Raw genomic sequence first — 17,416 nt, 5'->3', positions numbered from 1 at the left:
TCAACACCGGAGAATGCAACACCGCCGCTGCGACGATCAGAAAGGCTTACGAGGCCTCCGGACAGACTGACTTACCAGACCTGGGAGTACACTTCACCCCGCCGGACTCAAATCTAAACAAGGGGTGAATGTGGTAAACCACTTTTGTCGTTCACTATCGTTACACTATAGTTGTCACTGTTATATCGTTATCACTGTTCACACTGTTGTATCACTATACGAGGTTGCCTCTTGTCACGCTGTTATACCTGGGCTGAACACTGCTCACTCCGCCCGTGGCTCCACCTAGCTGCCCAGGTATAAAGGTGGTCGACTGGCTGGAATTCTTCCTTGTTGGATCCGATCACCCACGAGGGTGGGCTCTGTTATTTAGCCAATACAAATCTACAGTTACTTTCTTAACTTGTCGCTTTTCATTGGATGAATTGATAGGTATATCAGTTGCAATCTGGAACTCACAGACTGAAAGTGTGGTATTTAGGCGAGCTCTTGAATCGCCATAGCATATAATGCAATGGACCAAATGCTGGAAAATGGGATTAGAATAGACAGGGCTTGATATCCGGCGTGGACACGATGGGTCGAAGGGAATCTTTCTGTGCTGTATATCTGTATCACTCTATGACTACAGCATAGATAGAGGCCATCCAGTCTAAGCTGTCTCTTTTGAAGAGCAATCCAGTTAGTCGCACTCCCCGCTCTTTATCCATATCCCTGCAATTCTTTCTGCTTCAAGTATTTATTAACTTCCCATTTGAAGGCTACTATTGAATCTGTTTCACCACCCTATGAGGCAGATTTCCATTCTGCATTGACACTGACAGTGATAATTGCACCGACAGACCTCAGTCCTAGCAGAAATAGTCCTCAGGCATCACACTTCTGTTCTAGATCATTAGTGGGAAGAACACATAACCAGTTATATGCAATCTCCAACAGTTTCTCCTGCTCCCTATGTCTCGCCGAATCGTTAACCCATGTATAGAGGAAGTGTTTGAAATATATATGCACTTAATTTATAACTCATAATATTGCAATATCATAAGTTCAGGCAACACGGACCACAAGTTCTAGTATTTGATGAATAATATCAAAATTCTGCCAATTTTATCGGGTATGGTAATGTCATGCTTATTATACTGGACTACTGACTTGGTGACCTCGAGTAATAATCCCGAGAACGTGAGCTGAATTCCCACCAGGCCAGCTGGAGAATTTGAATTTGGCTTCTGAAAAGTTCTGCAAGGAAAATCCTGGCATCAGTAAAATCAATCAAGAAACTGTCGGGTTGCTGTAAAAGCACACCTGTTTCACTGATGTCCTTTAGAGAAGGAAATCTAGATTCCTTTCCTGGTCTCAGCCTCTATATGACCACAATGGCTGAGCACTAACGTCCCCTCAAAATTGACTAGCAAGCCGGTCAGCTGTATCCAGGACAAATGGGATGGGCATTAAATGCCGACCTTTCCTGCGACGCCCACATGCCTAGAATGAATAAATGCAATTCAACGGTTTAATAATTTTTTTTGGTATTTATTTTCATGAAACAATGAAATATAAGAAATTATCGATTGGAGATTATTTTGGAATAATTGAATAATTAGTGATGATTCAAAATCAGAGGGTGGTGAATCTTTGGAACATGCTCCAGGTGCTGAATGACCTCGTTGTGATTCACTACTCCAATGCACAGGCTTCAACATGTGGAATTAATATGTCACATTTCATTCCCAGTTTCTTATTTCTGGGAGACTTTGGTGTGTTGTGGAAAAGACTTCATCTACAGGCCTTGTAAGTATCTCCACAATGACACCCCATTTAAAAGAAACAGTCCATTGCACGGAATATCGCTCTAATTCGAGATTCTGGTTGCTGAACTGATTATGGACGTATTGGACAAGTTAACTTTACCTGGGATTGTTCAGATATGTGGTAACCTGTATAATTGAATGGGTCCCGTGGAAGAAATTAGAGAATTGCAGATTGGTAAAACAAGCGGTCTTGCATTGGTCACTCGTTAGACGTCCGGCTCGATATTCAGTTTCATTGATTTCTTCTTCAATATTGTCTTTTTTACACTCACTGGGGGTAAATCTCGACCTCGTAAAAGGTAAAACGAGTGGGCAGCTCGTTTTAAGATCTACCCCAAAGTACTTTATCCGTGAGGCCCTGTTGTATTTCGAGACACTTGTTCTCATTGCACTTTTATTAGACAAGAGTATTTTGGTTCTTTGGAATCAAGACGGATAGAAGAGTTACGCTAGAGATCAGAAATAATCTAAATGAATTGTTTTTAGTGTTTACATTGTATTTGGACTTTCAGAATTCTTTCGATAGTGTCCCACATAAGAGATTTGCGTGCAATGTAAAAGCACATGAGATTGGGGGTAAGTTGCTGACTTACATAGAGAACTGGTTGGCAGACAGGAAGCAAAATGTAGGAATAAGCAGGTCTTTTTCTGAGTGGCAGGGAGTGACTAGTTGTGTACCGCAAGGATCGGTGCTAGTACTCCAGTTAATCACAATATATATTAATGATCTCTTCAGGGGAACTAGATGTAATATATCCAAGTTTGCAGATGACACAAAGCTGGGTGGGCGTGTGTGCTGTGAGGAGGATTCAGAGAAACTCCAGTATGATTCGGAAAGATTGGGTGATTGGGCCGATGCTTGGCAGACGCAGTATAATGTGGATGAAAACGAGGTTATCCACTTTGGTGGCAAAAACAGGAAGGCAGATTATTTTCTGAACAGCAATAGATTGGGAAAGCGGAAGTGCATAAGACCTAGATGTCCTTGTGAACCAGTCTCTGAAGGTAAGCATGCAGGTGCAGCAGGTGGCTAAGAAGGCTAATGGATGCCTTGCTGCAATTGTACAGGGCCTTGGTGAGACCTCACCATCAGTATTGTGCGCAGTTTTGGTCGCCTTATCAGAGGACGGATGCTCTTGCCATGGAGGGAGTGCAGCGAAGATTCACCAGACTGATACCTGGGATGGCAGGAATGACGTAGGAAGAGAGATTGTGTCGATTGGATTGTATTCACTAGAGTTTTGAAGAATGAGATGGGATCTCATTGAAACTTTAAAATTTTAACAGGACTAGACAGACTAGATGCAGAAAGAATGTTCCCGATTGTGAAGGAGTCCAGAACCAGGGGTTACAGTCTAAGGATAAGGGTTAAGCCATTTAAGACTGAGATGAGGAGGAATTTCTTCACCCATAGAGTGGAGATCCTGTGGAATTCACTACCACAGAAGGCAGTTGAGGCCAATTCATTAAATATATTGAAGAAGGAGTTAGATATATTTCTTAAGGGTAAAGGGATCAAGGGATATGGGGAGAAAGCAGGGACAGTGTGCTTAATTTGGATGATCCGTCATGACCTCATTAAATACAGGAACAGGTTCGAGGGGCCGAATGGCCTACTCCTGCTCCTATCTTCTATGGTTCTATGCGTCCCTGTTCTAATCCCTCTCTGTCTCTGAGTAGGGATTGTGACCAAAGGTTGTGTTCCTCTTCTGATCTTTCTCTGAGTAGCGACTGTTACAAGAGGCTTTTTCCCTCTCTGATCTCACCCTCAGAAGGGATCATGATCAAATTTTGTGTCCCCGTTCTGATATCATTGAGCAGATTCAGCGACCATTGGCTGTGTCCCTTTTCAGGTCTCCTTGAGTGGGGACTGTGATTAGATGGTTCATCACTTTTCTGATATGAGTGAGTACTGCAGCAAATTAAAGGAGAACATTAATAAACTTACAGAACGGGAAAATATTTGTCAAATGAAGTTCAACACAGATAAATGTGAGGTATTATACTTTGGTAGGAAGAATAGGGAGGTCACTTATCATTTGGATGGTATGAAAAACACAATTACTCAATTTGCGGATGAAACCAAATTGGGGGCATAATCAATACTGAGCGGTATGGTCAGTGATGTGAGGCTCCGTTGCTGTTCTAATCTCACTCTGTGTAGAGATTGTGACGAGAGAACAAAGGGATCTCGAAGAACAAATACACAAATCACTAGATGTTGCGCCACAGTTTAGCAAGGCCATAAACAAAGCAAACCAACCATTAGGGTTTATTTGTTGAGGAATGGAATTGAAAGGCAGGGAAGATATGCTAAACCTGTATTGAACCTTGATTGGAGCACAATTTGAATACCGTAGGCAGTTCTTGTCGTCATATTTCAAAAAGGATATAGAAGCAATGGAGAGGATGCAGAGAGATTTACAAGGATGATACAAGAAATGCGAGGTGTACATATCAGCAAAGGACGAAAAGGCTGGGTCACGTTTCTCTTGATAAAAGAAGGCTGATGGGTGACCTAATAGAGATCTTTAAAATTAAGAAAGGTTTTGATAGAGTGGATACAGGAAAATGTTTCCACTTGTGGGGACAAGCATAACTGGACGCGATCAATAGAAGATATTCACTAACAAATCCATTAGGGATTTCAGAAGAAACTTTTTTACCCAAAGAATGGTGAGAATGTGGAACTCGCTACCACAGAGAGCGCTTGAAGCGAATAGTAGAGATGCACTTAAGGGAAGGCCAGATAAGAATATGATGGAAAAGGGAATAGACGGTTATGCTGATAGATTTACATGAGGAAAGACGGGAGGAGACTTGAGCGGAGCATAAACACAGGCAAGGACTGGTTGGGCCGGATGGCCTGTTTCGGTGCTGTATAATGTAATCCTATGTTGTGTTATGCCTCTCACCTCCTCATACACGGGAGGCCCTCCTGCTCCCTGGTGCCACACTGTTGCCCTGGAAGCCCATCCTCTGGGTCACGGTCTGTATCTACATTACAGTCCTCAATCGCAGGCATCTATTAGACAGTTCCAATAATCAGGGGCTCCATCCTCCTGACTCCGGTCACTCACTTTCCTCTTTCTACTCAGCCCCTGTCCTGTTCCCTCTTCCTGTGTGAACTGCAGGTTTTTGCACAACATCTGGGCCCTTTGTTAGGACAGAAATTATATTGTACATATTTTTCAGTACCTACCTGTGGTGATTATTCTTGTTTTGTAAGAAGCATTATAATTGGTTGCCTGTTTCCTGCCTTGAGATATATGCTGTAAACTCATTGGTAGTTGATGTCATGTGATTTGTGGTGGCCATCTTAAATTCAGTTCTCTACAGCCTTGGTTGGGACTGGGTGTTGAAGATCTGCTGCTGGGTTTTTAAAGTTAATAAAGCCTAGATTTAGAAAGGCAAACCTACTCTTTATTTCAATTTATTAACCTTTTGTTAGAATGGAGCGCTATCTTCAACCGGAACGATTTAATGCTGACCCTAATTCTGCAGGAGTGGATGATAAATGGAAACACTGGTATCGTACATTTAAAAACTTTTTGGGTGTGTTGGATCAAGAGTCTCTAAATAAGTTGAATATACTGATCAACTACATTGCTCCGGATGTGTATAAGTATATCTTGGACTGTGAAACTTACGAATTGGCTATCGCTACATTGGAAAAGATTTTTGTTAAACCAAAGAATGAGGTATTTGCACGTCACCTTCTATCTGCCCATAGGCAGCAGTTGGGAGAACCTTTGGATGCTTATTTACAAGCACTTCGGCGCCTTGGAGCTAACTGTAATTATAAGGCAGTGTCGGCAGAAGAATATAAGGAAGAATCGGTACGGGATGATTTTATTAATGGATTATTATCTAGATCAATTCGTCAGCGGTTATTAGAAAATAAGACTTTGGATCTCAAGAGTGCTTTTGAGCAAGCCTCTACATTGGATTTCGCTCAGAGAAGTTCGGATTCTTACGCTCTTTATAATCGGCCTGCGACTGTGGTTTCGGCAGTTCAGGATGAAAAGGAATTATGTGGACTTAATAGGAGTGGTTCACCAGATTCTGAAACAGTTTCTAATTCGGCTGCTGTTGCCTCTAGGATTCAGAAGTGTTATTTTTGTGGGAACGCCCGGCACCCTCATCTGAAGTGTCCTGCTCGGGAGGCTGTGTGTAGTAAATGCGGCAAGAGAGGTCATTATGCACGTGTTTGTAAATGAATTGCCTCCTCTGCGGCTATTCAGCCTTTAGATAGGGCGTTTATTGCATCAGTGTCTGCAGCCTTTGCTCATGGCCTAAACAAAGCTATAGTTATGGCCCAAGTTAATGGGTTAGAAGTGAAGGCCCTTATAGATACGGGCAGTACCGAGAGATTTATAAGTCTTCAGTTTGTGAAGGAGAAGCTTTTGAAAATTTCGCCTGTTGCTTATCAGGTGTGTATGGCTCAGACGACTCTCACCTCACAAGTAGCTGGTTGTTGCCTTGTGAAATTAATTCTTCTAGGTAATACGTATACTGATATACGCCTATCTGTTTTTCCTAATCTCTGTGCGGATATTTTGATTGGTCATGATGTGCTTCAATTACACGAGTCTCTCAGTCATTCATTTGGAGGAACTAAGCCACCTTTATCTATTTGTGGATTAACTTCTTTATCCATTTCTCCATTATCACTTTTTTCCAATTTGATGCCGGAATGTAAGCCAATTGCTACCAAGTCAAGAAGGTATAGCAGTCAGGATAAAGAATTTATTAATTCTGAAGTTCAACGTCTTTTATTGGAAGGAATCATTGAACCTAGTTGTTCGCCCTGGCGGCCACAAGTAGTTGTCACCACTAACGAGAGACATAAGAAACGAATGGTGATAGACTACTCTCAAACTATTAATAGGTATACTCAATTAGATGTGTACCCTTTGCCTAAGATTGATGAGCTTATCAACAAAGTATCTCAGTATAAGGTTTTTAGCACTATTGACCTAAAGAGTGCTTATCATCAGATTCCTATCGTTAAGAGGGATCAACCATATACGGCCTTTGAGGCTGGCGGAAAGCTGTATCAGTTTTGCCGAGTATCATTTGGTGTTACTAATGGTGTTGCCTGTTTTCAACGGGCAATGGATGCTTTTATAAGTGATAACTCTGTCTCTGACACCTTTTCATATTTAGATGACATCACGGTGTGTGGCAAATCAAGGGTGGAGTATGATTCTAATTAAGAAAGATTCCTTCAAGCTGCGGAAAAAGTTGGTTTAACTTTCAATAAAGAGAAGTGTATCTTTTCGACCACTGAGGTAAATCTACTGGGGTATATTATCTCGGGAAACAAGATTAAACCAGATCCAGAACGCCTGCGACCATTGATTAATTTACCTTGTCCTACTAATTCTAAGGCTTTGCAACGAGTTATTGGACTGTTTTCTTATTATTCTAATTGGATTGCAAACTTTTTGCAGAAGATCCGGCCCCTTATTCGTGTTATGACATAACCTCTATCATGGGAGGCTAGGACGTGTTTTGATAATTTCAAAAAGGATATCCTTGGAGCAGTTGTGCATTCTATTGATGAGCAGGTTCCCTTTGTGATTGAGATGGACGCTTCTGATTTTGCAATTGGGGCTACTCTGAACAAAAATGGAAGACCTGTGGCCTTTTTCTCACGTACTTTGAACAATAGTGAGAAAAGACACTCCTCATTAGAGAAAGAGGCGTATGCAATAGTAGAAGCACTGTGTAAATGGAGACATTATTTATCGGGGTGACATTTTACGTTGGTAACTGACCAAAAATGTGTGTCCTTTATGTTTGATGTCAAACATTTTGGAAAGGTCAAGAATGATAATATAATGAGGTGGAGGATTGAGTTGGCATGTTACCATTTTGATATAGTTTACCGTCCGGGGAAGGATAATGTTGCTGCTGATTCGCTTTCGAGGGATTATTGTTCTGTGATTCATGGAGATATGCTTATTAATCTTCATAATGCTTTGTGCCATCCTGGTGCTACGAGGATGATACACTTCGTACGCAGTAAGAATTTGCCCTTTTCAGTTGAAGACGTCAAGCGGATGACTTCATTATGTTCTATCAGTGCTCGGTGTAAACCGAATTTCTTTAAGCCTCAACGAGCTCATCTTATAAAGGCTACTTCTCCTTTTGAACGTTTGAGCATCGATTTTAAGGGCCCTCTTCCTTCAACGACTCAGAATCGATATATATTTACTGTTGTGGATGAGTTTTCAAGGTTCCCTTTTGCTTTTCCTTGCGCAGATGTATCAGCTGCTACAGTTATCAAATGTCTGACTCAACCTTTTGTCATCTTTGGGGTGCCTGCGTATATCCATTCGGATCAGGGAAGTTCTTTTATGTCTTCCCAGTTGAAGGAATACCTCCAGAGTCGGGGAATCTCTACTAGTAGAGCTACCCCATATAATCCCCAGGGTAATGGACAGTGCGAACGATATAATGGGGTGAGCTGGAAGGCAGTTATGTTGGCTTTGACATCCTGGAACCGTAAGAATACACAGTGGGAAATGGTATTGCCTGATGCCCTGCATTCCATTAGATCATTGCTTTCAACGGCTACTAATGTGACCCCCCATGAAAGGCTCTTTAACTATCCGCGGAGATCTACTACGGGATATTCGGTACCTTCATGGCTTACTATGTAGGGACCTGTGCTGCTTCGACGCCATGTTAGATTGTCAAAATATGATCCTTTAGTGGAGGAGATGGAGCTGTTGGAGGCAAATTCCCAATATGCTCATATTCGATTCCAAGATGGGAAAGAAAGTACTGTTTCAATTAAAGACTTGGCTCCTTGTGGTGGCCAGCCCTCTTCTGAGGATATTAACAATAGTCATGATTCAGATAATGTGGATATCGTCACAGATGCTACGAATATTTCCAATCCTATTGCAGATAATTATAATTCTGTTAGTCAGCCCTCGATGGATGTTCATGACCGTCCCAGTTTACCTCCTGATGGGATTTCCAATCCGGAAACCGTTGATAATCGGGATATGGACAGCCTTCCTGCAGAAGATACTTCCGTGTCTCCTGGTGTGGGAGGGCAAGGAATTTCACCAAGGTTAAGAAGGTCGACATGAACAAGATATCCGGTCGACCGATTGAAAATGGACTTTTAAAATAATTTGATAGTAATGTTTTAAATTGTTGAAATATTATATTTGTACTGTTTTAGTTATAAATAATTAATTGTAAATTGTAAAGGCTACCTAGGTTGGAGTATGTTTTAAATGGAGAGATGAATGTGGTGATTATTCTTGTTTTGTAAGAAGCATTATAATTGGTTGCCTGTTTCCTGCCTTGAGATATATGCTGTAAACTCATTGGTAGTTGATGTCATGTGATTTGTGGTGGCCATCTTAAATTCAGTTCTCTACAGCCTTGGTTGGGACTGGGTGTTGAAGGTGTGCTGCTGGGTTTTTAAGGTTAATAAAGCCTAGGTTTAGAAAGGCAAATCTACTCTTTATTTCACTACCTCTGTCCATTCGCTTTATGTTGAAGCTGTTGAATATTCTCTGTTTGGACCTTCAGCCATGGGGGTGATCGGCGTTCCTAAATTCTGATGCTATGTAATAAAAATAATATTAATAGGAGGGTCAGGCGGAAATAATAAAATGAGAAGGAAACGTTGCCTTGTTAAACGTGATGGCCAAGAAATTCGGGTCTCCACCGGTGAGTATTCATGGGTTACTCACCCATAAGCTCCATGGAAGTGCCGGTTTCGTGCATGCACTGCGCATGAGCGGGAAACTGGCACGTCTGTTCCCCGGAAAGAAGGTGTTTAGAGTTGGAAGGCATGCACAGGAGAGGCTGTGCATGCGCTTCGAACTTACGTTTTTTTCCCAGTTTTTTCCAGGAGGGTAAGGCTCCAGGAGTTACACTTTTAAAAACAGGCGTAAGGCCTACTTTTAACAAGGTAAGTGGTGAATTAATTAAAATTAATACATTTTATCCACAGGTTTATTATTTTTAAATACTTTAAAGAAAGGTAAGTTTATTTTTAGCCCCGTTAGAAAATGTTATTATTTTTTCAAAAATTTAAATTAATGTTTAAAATAGTTACTTCCTGTAATTTATAGTTATTTTAAAAATGTGATTTAAAAAAATATATATTTGAAGATTTATTGATGTTTTGGGGCTTATACTATTTATAGGTTGTACAGATCTTATTGTCAAAGTTATGAATGAAGCATTCCCTGCTACCATTGGGAGTATGATATTGTTGCTATCACGGAGACATGGTTGAGGGAAGGGCAAGACTGGCAGCTCAATATTCCGGGGTACAGAATCTTCAGGCGAGACAGAGGGGGAGGTATAAGAGGAGGGGGTGTCGCAATATTAATTAAGGAGTCAATTACTGCAGTAAGGAGGGATGATATATTAGCAGATTCCTCTAATGAGGCCATATGGGTGCAGCTTAAAAACAAAAAGGGGGCAAGCACTTTGCTGGGAGTGTACTATAGGCCTCCAAACAGTCAGGGGGAGATAGAGGAACAGATATGTAGGCAAATCTCAGAGAAATGTGCAAATAATAGGGTAATAATAATGGGGGATTTCAACTTCCCCAATATTAACTGGGATAGTCAGAGTGTGAAAGGCTCAGAGGGTGTAGAATTCTTAAAGTGCATCCAGGAGAGCTTTTTGAGCCAGCATGTAGAAAGTCCTACAAGAGAGGGGGCGGTACTGGACCTAATTCTCGGGAATGTGGCCGGCCACGTGGAAAAAGTGCTAGTAGGTGAGCACTTTGGTGATAGTGACCATAATATGGTAAGATTTAAGGTGGCCATGGAAAAGGACAGGGATGGGCCGGAAATAAAGGTTCTAAATTGGGGGAAGGCCGATTTTAATAGGATAAGGCAGGATCTGGCCAAAATGGACTGGGATCAGCTACTTGTAGGAAAATCCGCATCGGAGCAATGGGAGGCTTTCAGAAGGGAGATTGAGAACATACAATGGCAACATGTTCCCGTAAAGGTCAAGGGTGGTTCCAAAAACCACAGGGAACCTTGGATGTCAGGGGATATACGGGAATGGATTAGGAAAAAAAGGAGGGCTTTTGGTAGATACAAAAGGCTAAAGACGGAGGAAGCCCTAGAGGAGTACAAAAAGTGCAGGGGGATACTTAAAAAAGAAATTGGAGATCAAGGAGGGGCCATGAAATAACACTGGCAAGCAAAATAAAGGAAAATCCGAAGATGTTTTATAAGTATATTAAGGGTAAGAGGATAACTAGGGAAAAAATAGGGCCCATTAGGGACAAAAGTGGCAATCTGTGTGCGGAGCCGGAAGATGTAGGAGGGGTTCTGAATGAATTTTTTGCGTCTGTTTTCACTATGGAGAAGGACGATGTAGACATAGAAATAGGGCGGGGGGACTGTGATATGCTCGAACATATTAACATCGAGCGGGGGGAGGTATTAGCGGTTTTAGCTGGCCTTAAAATGGATAAATCCCCAGGCCCGGATGAAATGTATCCCAGGCTGCTGTGTGAGGCAAAGGAGGAGATTGCGGGGGCTCTAACACATATATTCAGGACCTCTCTGGCCACAGGGGATGTGCCAGAGGACTGGAGAACCGCTAATGTAGTACCATTATTCAAGAAGGGTAGTAGGGAAAAACCGGATAACTACAGGCCAGTGAGCCTAACATCAGTGGTAGGAAAATTATTGGAAAAAATCCTGAGGGACAAAATGTGTCTCCACTTGGAGAGGCAAGGATTAATCAGGGATAGTCAACATGGCTTTGTCAAGGGAAGATCATGTCTGACTAATTTGATTGAATTTTTTGAGGGGGTGACTAGGTGTGTGGATGAGGGTAACGCAGTGGATGTGGTATACATGGATTTCAGTAAGGCCTTCGATAAAGTCCCGCACAGGAGACTGGTCAAGAAGGTAAGAGCCCATGGAATCCAGGGTGCCTTGGCACGTTGGATAAAAAGCTGGCTTAGTGGCAGAAGGCAGAGGGTGATGGTCGAAGGTTGTTTTTGTGACTGGAAGCCTGTGGCCAGTGGGGTACCACAGGGATCGGTGCTGGGTCCCTTGCTGTTTGTGGTCTACATTAATGACTTGGATATGAATGTAAAGGGTATGATCAGTAAGTTCGCGGATGATACAAAAATTGGTAGGGTGGTAAATAGCGAGGAGGGTAGCCTCAGTCTGCAGGACGATATAGATGGGTTGGTCAGATGGGCGGAACAGTGGCAAATGGAATTTAACCCGGAAAAGTGCGAGGTGATGCACTTTGGGGGGACTAACAAGGCAAAGGAATACACAATGAATGGAAAGACCCTAGGCAAGACGGAGGGTCAGAGGGATCTGGGTGTGCAAGTACACAGATCCCTGAAGGCGGCGGAACAGGTGGATAAGGTGGTAAAAAAGGCATATGGGATACTTGCCTTCATTAGCCGAGGCATTGAATATAAGAGCAAGGAGGTTATGATGGAGCTGTATAAAACACTGGTTAGGCCACAGCTGGAATATTGTGTGCAGTTCTGGTCGCCACACTACAGGAAGGATGTGATCGCGTTAGAGAGGGTGCAGAGGAGGTTCACCAGGATGTTACCAGGGCTGGAGCGCTTCAGCTATGAAGAGAGACTGGGCAGGTTGGGTTTGTTTTCCTTGGAGCTGAGGAGGCTGAGGGGGGACATGATTGAGGTGTACAAAATTATGAGGGGCATAGATAGGATGGATGCTGAGGAGCTTTTTCCCTTAGTAGAGGGGTCGATAACTAGGGGGCATAGATTCAAGGTAAAGGGCGGGAGGTTTAGATGGGATTTGAGAAAGAACTTTTTCACCCAGAGGGTGGTTGGAGTCTGGAACTCACTGCCTGAAAGGGTTGTGGAGGCAGAAACCCTCACAACATTTAAGAAGCATATGGATGTGCACTTGAAATGCCATAACATACAAGGCTACGGGCCAAATGCTGGAATATGGGATTAGATTAGACAGGGCTTGATGGCCGGCGCGGACACGATGGGCCGAAGGGCCTCTATCCGTGCTGTATTACTCTATGACTCTATGACTCTATGGCCCACGTGATCCCAGGGGATGCATCGAACTAACTGCAACCCTGCGATATGCAAGCTCTGTGCACCGTCAGTTGGAGGAGGCCCAGGGTCGGAATCCCACACGTGTAGGGGGTTTTGGTGTGTGTTCCCAGCCAGTTCTGCCCCTGATTGTCTCTGAGCGGTTCGGATCGCTCCACACCCCCACCCCCTGGGTTCTGGACACCGGACATAGGTACAGGCGGCGATACAGAAAATAAGTAGACAAGTGGTTTGGTGCAAGAAAACTAATGTTTATTAAAAAGGCTGAATAAAACACAATACTACTGAGAATTACTGTTATCCTTACAGGCATAAACAGTTAATACACTTATATGGGAATGGGGAACACACGGCACATCAAGGGAAACAAATACATTAAAAATCCCCTTATCCTTATCCCACCCCCTATAACTAACTAGGTTAAGCTATGAGGGGCCAGGAATTCATGCTCACCAATTCAAAACCTGCTGCTTTAGATGGTGGGGTTTGAGGTCTGCTATTTCTGTCCTTTGGGGTATCCCATCGCCATGTGGTCACAGGGCGTGGCACTGAAGTTGTTTGTGTGAGGCACTCTCTCTTTTTCTCCGTTAACATCTTCGTCAAGTACTTCATCTCGATGGGCCAGCTTGTCCTTCGGGTGGTCGCCGACCGTATTGCTGTGGTCGGGGGTTGGTTGGCAGTCTTTACCGTCTAATGATTTTGCTATCCATGCTTCGAACACCAGCTTACACTTCCACTGGGCTATTACTATCCATGTGACAAACGCCAGCTTATAACTGGGCCGCTTGACTTGAATTTGCAACCCATTCTTCGAAAACCAGCACATTCTTAAATTGGGGTTTTATTGTCCATGCAGGTGACGCCAACTTATTCACCAAACGTCAGCTTATAATTAGGCATTTGTTCCCCAACACGTCTTTTCGCTGCCCTTTTCTGCTCTCATCGGTTTACCGTATACTTCGTCTCATCTCGTCTCGTCTGCCTGTTTGTGGCCTGTGTGTCCTGTGTGGTTTCAAACTCAGGTCTCATTCTCCTCCCGCTTTTGGCCCTCGGTTTAGTCCTTGGTGTTGAGCAGCGCAGGGAGCGAGAAGAGAGCCTGCCACGTGGCCAGGGCAGGAGAACGAGAGGCAGCATGCCAAAAGCCAAATGATAAGAGGCCAGAGCAAGAGAGCGATCACTAGCGATGGGCCTACAATTATACCCGATTCTTCATTCCTTATCTGCGCGCCAAATCAGGTCAGTCCTTTGCCTAACTTTTGGTGGGCTCGTTTAAACTGATTACAGCCATTTACTTTAATGACTGCTGAATGGTTGTCTCTGTGTTTTAATGGTTTCGATGTCCTGACTGTTGGTTATGTATGAAACTTAATCGGGTTTCCTGACTCGATGGCTTCTGTGAGCTGTTACCGATTAAATATTCAGAAACCTGATGGCCTTGATTGAGGCCCATGCTAACCTGATCTGTTTCAAGGCGAGTAGAATGCATATTCGGTTTTTGTTTTAACTGTCTGTCTCCACAAAGTCTCTTCACAGATTTGTGCATTTTTAGTTTCAGGTTTGAAAAAGGTGCCGGCCTGTTTGCAGGGCCTTGCTTTTAATATCCTACACTTTTGATCACGAGGTTGCAGAAGCCATTTTGTGTACCCATTTTTTTTAGCAACTTGTCCATGCAGGGTCCCTTTATCCATGTCTTTCGGGGAATGTGGGCATTTTGAGAACCCTACAATCACTCCTGTTGATACAAAACTTGCTTTAAATATCATCCTCATAAGGTGAGCAAAATTTCCGACCCTCCACAGTCAATCTTCCCCTGCAATTACCTATCTAAGATACCCACGACACATGCATTTCCCATTCTGTAAAATGTAGTGTATATAATCATACATAGCATAATTACATTCGTTTACACACATCCAAGCCTGGAGGGGGTCCAACACCCATACACCATTTGGTACACATCATCTTTATTACAAGCAACACGTTGAAAATCTTTATTAAAAGAAATAACGAGACATTAAAAAAATCTTTAATCAATGATACAAACAACCAATTCAAACAGGTGTATCTCCCTCCACCTTAACATAATGTTCCATCAAGGTCATTTGGTTTCGGTATTCTAGTACTTGACCTTTTCCCTTGCACAGAGCGCACACTAGGTACAATACTATCCCCAACTGACAAACCACGAGAATGTGGGAAGCCAGTCTGATACACGAAGGGACCTGGATATTATTGAATATGTCCCACCAGGGTGTAACTGCAATATCCAATATCTTAGCCCCTATCTCTACTGTTTTCTGCTTCAGAGTGTAAAAATGTTTCTGTGAAACTATAACTGCTTTGAGTATTTTGTTTAGGTTTTCTGGGAGAGGGGGAATTTCGCATCCGAAATGAGCTACATACTTCTGTAGGTTTGTAAAATTCTCTTTTACAGTGAGGTGAACAGTGGAGGGTTCATGAATGGGGACAATTCATTCCTGGGCCACTTGAAATTCTGCCTCTGGTTTAAAGCAGAAACTGCTGTCACTAACGGGACACCAGCTATGCTGTCCATGCTGGTAGTGGGGTGCACCCTGGTGGCACAATATGTCCCACCTCCTATATATGCTGCCTGTGGGGGAACATGGTCTTGTGCCATTGCCTCCATGGTACAGTTTATAGGTTTTGCGCCAGCAGCTCCAAACCCACATTGTGGTTTTGAATAGTCTTTCAAGTGCTGGGGGCACTGTATTATGTGTGCTCCCCGGCTCCGGCACCCCGAGAGGTCAGTACCTGTCATAGCGTGCTCCCACTTTAGGACATCAGGTGGGACCGCTGTGAAACGGATGTGTGCACCCGCTTGAATGACTGCAATGTTCTCGACCCTGTATACCGGCGTGGGTCGAGCTGTCCTACCCATGACCAGCATCCTAACTAGTATACCCATGATGGTGTGGTTGGATCATCCACAGTCCACTGGGACCGGGTAGGCTTCCGAAGCTTGCTGGAGTTGGCACGGGCTTAATGCATTCTCAAATGGATGGAGGGCTGCGAAGTGCTTGTTGCTGAGCCAGGAGGGGACTAAACCCTGTTTTAAATCCTCCAGGTTACTGCGGCCCTCACCCAGCAACCACACCCCTTACAGCACGCACACCTCGTTCTGCTCAGCCTGGTCAGAAGCATTTCTGTCCTCCCTTATGAGGGCATTCACAGTCTTTGTGTGCTTCTCCAGCTCGGCTATAATTTCTTTTAAATGGACCGTCATGGCCTCATCCACATGTAACTCCGAGCCCACTAATTTGTTCTCATCCATTAGGATATACTTTAACTGAGTTTCTAAACCATTTAGCTGGGTCTGTAATTCTATGTCACCTAAATTGTTGATGACAGTGTTAAATGCAGTAAACAAAATCATTCCATGCTCCCCTTCTTTGCCTCCCCTTATTACGCAAAAACTCATGGTGTGTGGTGTACAGTTCGGTTTTGTCGACATTGGCAAAATCGAACCCGTATAATTTTCTGAACATGTCCTTTAATAGGGCCTGGTGTAGCTGCTCTGCCTTTTTGGGGCACCACTCCGGTAAGTGTAATTCGGTGAGGTTTAAAAACACGGAGGCTACCGCATAGTGTACCCCCTGGTACAGCACCTGATCCGTAGGCAGTAGTACCAGCCCATTCCCTGGTCACTTGGTGGTGGTGGGGCACCCTTCCCTGTGTGTCCTCGCTGCCTGTGTCGTGGACAGGGGCTTTCGGGGGCGGGTCACAAGCTCAGTGGCATTGACTGGGATCGGGGGGTATGTGACCACGCACACATTCAGGCTGGTATCCCACTTCACCCCCTCCCTGGTGTCTTGCCACTGCCGGTGGAAAATGATGGATATACCTCTGGGGCAGACCTTCCCTGACCCCCACATACAGACATAAATCCCTTGATCTGGCTCCCACCACTTGTCCCAACACACAATTAATCCCCCATGAGTCCCTGTAATCGTCCGGTGGGTATTGTTCCCCAACCGTTCCCACTCAACTGCAGGGTTTCTCAAATCTTTGCTCAGCTTTCTGAGCTACCACCACCTATCCAAAGGAATGTGTCCCTTGCACGTTAAACATAAACGTTTCCCTACAGTGACGCTAACCCTTATGGTAACAACGTGTACCCTGGGGCACAGGAGGGTGGCCTCCCCATACGTGAACCGAGTCTGGCTGGAGTACTGAGATGAATTGGACCCCCGCCACCCTGGCCACCTTCCCTCGGGGACTTAGACGGCCGTCACCTCCATGTCCCGTTCGCCACTTCCATCAGTTACTATAGGTGCCCGTCCTCCTGAGCACACATAGATGTCAGATTCCTCCACGTCACCTCGGTTTACAATGCTCAGTCCCATCAGGGTGAATAGGATTATGCCCCCCTTCATCCTGAAACTCTTTCTGCAAAAGATACAAGAGCATCCAGCCAGGTCCACAGGGGATTCTCTGGATTGGGTGAAGCATAGTCGGTTCTCGCAAACTCCACTCAAATACACACACACTCTTAGCAGATTATTACTTATTT

This window comes from Somniosus microcephalus, unplaced genomic scaffold (genome assembly GCF_052327205.1).
Source record: "Somniosus microcephalus isolate GS21.2 unplaced genomic scaffold, FLI_Smic_1.0 unresolved_chr2, whole genome shotgun sequence".
Taxonomy (NCBI): Eukaryota; Metazoa; Chordata; class Chondrichthyes; order Squaliformes; family Somniosidae; genus Somniosus; species Somniosus microcephalus.
The sequence above is the reverse complement of the archived record's forward strand: the minus strand, read 5'-3'. Positions refer to the sequence as shown.